Source organism: Rhamphochromis longiceps, linkage group LG17 (assembly GCF_057381845.1).
Source record: "Rhamphochromis longiceps isolate RC_006_pf linkage group LG17, R_longiceps_female_GT1.1, whole genome shotgun sequence".
Lineage (NCBI taxonomy): Eukaryota > Metazoa > Chordata > Actinopteri > Cichliformes > Cichlidae > Rhamphochromis > Rhamphochromis longiceps.
In genome coordinates, this window is record NC_140573.1 from 23,559,794 (window position 1) to 23,565,119 (window position 5,326).

At 37.9% G+C, this 5,326-nt stretch overlaps 1 long non-coding RNA gene across 1 annotated transcript; it reads right to left on the reverse strand.

Annotated features, from left to right (window-relative positions):
- Positions 1 to 1,038: 1,038 nt before the first annotated feature.
- Positions 1,039 to 4,004, reverse strand: LOC146649725 (uncharacterized). Its single transcript, XR_014908331.1, has 5 exons — positions 3,711 to 4,004; positions 3,143 to 3,211; positions 1,432 to 1,502; positions 1,276 to 1,313; positions 1,039 to 1,193 (listed from the first exon to the last, which is right to left on the reverse strand). It is a non-coding gene; the product is annotated as an uncharacterized LOC146649725 (long non-coding RNA).
- Positions 4,005 to 5,326: the final 1,322 nt, after the last annotated feature.

Sequence of the window (5,326 nt, forward strand, 5' to 3'; positions counted from 1 at the left end):
TGGTAGCCCGACTGAAAAAAATCGCTAGCCCCAGGACGTCGGGCTAGCGATATTGCAAGCCCTGTATCTGATTGAGGAATCACTCATCTTTGGAAAAGAGAGTTTATTACAGAGAAATGTCTCTTTCCAAAATAAAAGCTATACTATCCGCTTCTTCTGGGCTATATTCTCAGCAGCATAAGGAGAATCATGTGCTAACAGCTGTCTAAATGACTCGGCTAAAGTTAGTAGCATGCTTGCTTTTTTTTCTGCTTCCACTTGTCTTTGCACTAGGATGATGTCGGCATAAATGTGCAGTCATATTCGTTGTGTTCCCACTAGTGCTTTCAGGTTAATCTCGTTGAAATGACCTTAACACCACAACACGGCAAATCTCCGTTAACGAGCTACCGCCGATCGCTCCGTGCATGGGGCTAGACGGCCAACACCTTAACGAGCTAACTGCGCTAACACACTAGTTCACACCCATGTAATTGAGCATTGCGTGGCACATCCAACATACTGTTTTACTTTAGTCCATGACTCGCTTACCTTCAGGGTCATACGTCACATGAAGACCAAAATAATTCCAAACGCCAGATCTGAATGACGTTCAATTTGCCTGTTGCAAGTAGAGCTTAACTTCTGTCTCGCTAGCTTGCCCTGCGCTCTTCCTTCTGACTATGCTGTCTGTGTTGAGCGCTCAGTGGATCTGCGCTCGACAGTGCAGCCTAGGCGGAGTAGTCGAACACAGATTCACTGAGCGCTCTACACAGACAGCATCGTCAGAAGGAAAATTGATAAAATAAATTACAAATGTTGTATTGTTCGATACATATGCGTACCGAACCGAAAGCACTGTATCGAACGGTTCAATATCGATACGAATATCGTTGCGCCCCTAATATATATATATATATATATATATATATATATATATATATATATATATATATATATATATATATATATATATATATATATATAAAAACAAACACATAACAATGGCAACTGCCAAGCAAGCAGAATAATAATTAGTATCTTTTAAATACCTGTTTTCCATATGCCGACAAAAGCTGCTCCATCCTTTCACCGACCCGTCCAGTTTTCCTCTTTTTGTAAAGTCCAGTCAGCTGAGGAGCATAATCATCCAGCGCAGCATAAAACACATGTGGCAGATTCTGATTGGTGATCCGATGAAATTCAAAGTAGAGCTGAAGAGAATTCCAAAAATATTATAAGCAAAACACAGCATACTATATGAGCAGCAAATGTTATATACGTAGTTGTACTTACCTGTGTCTCATGAAAGAGTGCTGGCCATGGTCCCTCACCTGGCAAAATTTGAGGTTATTGGATGAGGGCGATTAACTTTGTCAGAATGTTGGTATGGAAAGTGCAGAATTGCTCTGTTTAAGTCTTCTAAGTTAAAATATCTCTTAGAAATCAAACCTTTAAACAATGTGCCAACTCCACTGAAATGACACCTTCAAACAGGTCGTGTAGGAAGTCAGGTGGGAAGCCTGTGACAGGATGAAAGAAAGAGAGATGGTCAGAAGGAACACAGGTGTTTTTAACACCATAGTTTTCCTTAATGTCATCATTCTGAAGCTCTTGCACAATAATTATCATGAGCATCTTTTGTTCTCATTACATAATTCCCTGTAACAGCATTTTCTGTTTGCATTTCTGTTTGGGTGGCATGACAAAACCTACAGAAATATGTAGACCTGAAACTCTCATTGAAACCAGCAAGTCCATGGGCAGAAGGTTGTCTGCCACAACAGAGTAGACAGTGCCTTTAAGACATTCACCAAGAGTCTCAATGTAGGCACCTACTTCTTCAAGAGTTTTCAGATCATTTAAGAGTGGTGACAGCATTTCCTTACACCCAAACTGGCGTACATCATTGGAATTGCACAGCAGAGCAAGCTGGGTGCAGTGTAGAGCAGAACAAGATTTAACTGGAAAGTTTTCCAGTGTCCAATAAACTGCAAAGACTTTATGTATTTTCTTTGAGGTACCAAGTGGGTTTGTGATCAAAATCATCCACATAAAGTATCATTGACAATTTCTGTCCCTCTTGTGACAGTAGAACATTTTCCTGGTAGTAGGATCCATCACAAAATGACATGAAATGTCCAGGAATCTGTGTGGGTGCTTGTTTAATTTCTTCAAGCACATCATTTTTTTTCAACAACAATTGCAAAGATGTGAGAATAGGCACATACATATAAGTGTGCTTTGACGATTCAATTAAATACTCCACAGGTTTGACATATGGAAAATTTTCTTCATAATATGATTTCCTCCTCTTTGCTGTAGATAGTGGTCCTTCAGATGTGACACATTTATGTAAAACATTACTATCAGAAACTGCCTGACAAATCTCATCCACCAGTTTGTCCGTATATGTACAGTTGTGCTTTTTCAGTATATCTACAACTGATTTTCTAACCAAAGGTTGTGATAACAAAAACAACTGATCAATATGCTCAATAATCTCCTGTGTTGCTCTCTGGGACACATGGAGAAGGGTCTGCATTTTCAAGAAAAATCCAGCCAGATTGTATTGCAACTGCTCTTCTAAACCCTCAATTCCACTGATTTCACTGGTGGATGCCACTTGATTGTCATCTGATGACTCCATTGAATCAAGCTGCATGTCATCTTTTTGTTCTACATTTATAACACTTTGCACAATGCCTTCATTGTAACTTGTTGAATTTTGGTGGTCTCTGCATTTGTGGGCATTGAAGGTTGAGTAGACATTGGTTTTAAAATTGCAGTTCTTGAAAGGACATGGAACAGTTTCTTTTCGTTTTAAATGCCCCCTCAGATGGATAAACATTTGGCTTTCAATAAATGGCTGCTTAAAATTACACATAGAGCAACAAAATCCATAATTATTCAAATCTGGATAAGAACCGTCTTTTCTTTGCGTGGGAGTGTGCATTGTTGACATGTGTATCTTTAATGAATTAAATGTATTAAATGTACACATGCATGTGTTGTAGAGACAGGGTAAGGGTGAAATTGTGGAGTACTGACCATGGTTGAGCCGATAATGCTTCAACAACATGACTTTTATGGCAGTAGAAAAACTAGACAAACTACACAACTTGCAATTCCACATTTTGATACCAAATCGTTTTAAAATCACCTTTACTGGTTGTCTTTAGTGCAGTGCTGGATGATCTCTCGGCATGCTACTGCTCCTTCAATCGTCAGACTGTAATAACACAAAAGCCATGAGGACAGAAAGCTAGCAGAAGAGTTTTTACTTTTACTTCACTTAAAAACAGTCAATCTGAATAACACAAGCTTGGAAAACAGTAAGATTTATTCTTGCACTACAGTTCATTTTCAATTCAGGTTGGTCAACTACTCTATACGTTATAAAATAATAAAGCAATTTTACACAAGTGAAGTACACAATAGGCTAACCCATGGAAAGTACAGAGTCAGAAACGTTTAGGTTTGGTGCAGTGCAGCTTTGAAAAGGTAAATTATTTCGCGACTAAAATGCCACTAACCATCATATTCAAAATTTGTGAAGGCGAACTTGTCCTTAAACTCTTAAAATTAACACTAAATAAATTTTCTACTATTTTCACTGTGTCAAAAGTAGGCTACATTTGAACTTGATAAAGGTCAGAGTCAGAAAAGCGTAAACACTGATTTTACCAAAGGTTTTGTGGCATGCAGTTTGCAAAAATCAGACTACTTACCAACTATTGATTGAAACAAGCCACCAACCGTTAATTTTTTAAATTGTGAAGGCAGACTCCATACAGCGCTAGGCGGGAATTGTGTGCTGGCAAGCTAAGTTACGAGCTACTACAACAAAGTAGTCTGATAAATTACAACGAAGTACAACTAAAACAAAGCAGTCTGATAAATGTACGTTTTGTATGCTAGAAGTAAGCATTAACAAAAAAACATAAAAATAACTTTATCTTGTACTTTCCACTCTCTTGACGAGGCTCCTGTCTCATGGCCGACAAGTCCAGGCAAAACACTGGGGGCGGGGCTGTGGATGATGACTAATACAAATGAATTACCACAACTTAAACAGTTTAAAGCAACAGTACTTAAAACGTTACAAAAACATAATGTGTACTTATTACAATAAAGTTATTATATCATATGTATACTTTTGGGTCTACCTAACACACTTCATGAAAGTTACTTTAACTATTTTTCAGAACTGAGTAAGAACAACTTACTTCTTTTAGTAAGATGCACTGTTGGGTTTTACAGTGTACTCATTGATATCATTGCTTTCCCTTCTTATCAGACAATGGACAGCAAAAGCACCAAATACTTATTCTTAAGCATAAACTTCAAGTAAGAGGTTAGTGTTACAAACATGAAATGACCAAAAAATGGGAAAAGTTTTTATACTTGAGAATGATTCCAACTTTCAAATGTCAAACATTCTGCATTATGAAGTTTTGCATTTTTTAAGAGACACAATGCGCCACAGCAGCTTAGTCCCATTCATTTATAACGTTTCTTTTTGTTTATGTGACACATAAATCTGTAGCTACAGGGGGTGAAGAGTAACAACACACTCTTACAATTCGATGCAATTCGGTGCAACAGTCCTGTAATAAGTTCTACCTTTGAGAAGCTAAAGTTGGAATTGTGTTAGAAAGAAGCTGTCTCACTGAGGCCATGACTGAATGTGTTGTTACTGGTGGTTTTTTAATAGCAAAAAATGCAACACCATTGAAAGCGCCACCAGTTTTTTAAAGTATGTGTCAGATTATTTTTTGCAGGAGTTGGTATTTAACTTTCATAATCAACATTCATTTTTTAAAACAACCCTAACAAACAATAATATAAACTTACCGCAATACTGATATGACCACTGAAGCTCCTGACACACAGCTTTTATGCTGATGTTAATACCAGAGGTGGCTTGAAACATTATTTTGAATGACTTCAGTTCCACTGTACACAGCGTCTATGAATGTTATTTACTTAAAAACAAACAAATAACTGTCAACAAGCTGTTTAGCTGTTCAAATCCATACCATGAAGCTCCTGACATGCAAGTTAATGCCAGAGGAGGTTTGGAGTTTTCACTTCTTGTGTCCGCAGAGCGTTGGTGACTTTTATGCACCTCAGCACGGAGTCACCTGTAACGTCATGTGGCCTGCCACTTTGTGGCTTACTTGCTGTGGTCCCTAAACACATCAACTTTTCAATAATGTTACTTAGAGTTGATCATGAAACATCTAGCAGGGAAGAAATTTTACAAACTGATTTGCTGTTAGTTCCACTCTAACTCACTGAGCTCTTTAGGAGGACTCATTCTTTCATGAACGTTGGTAAAGGT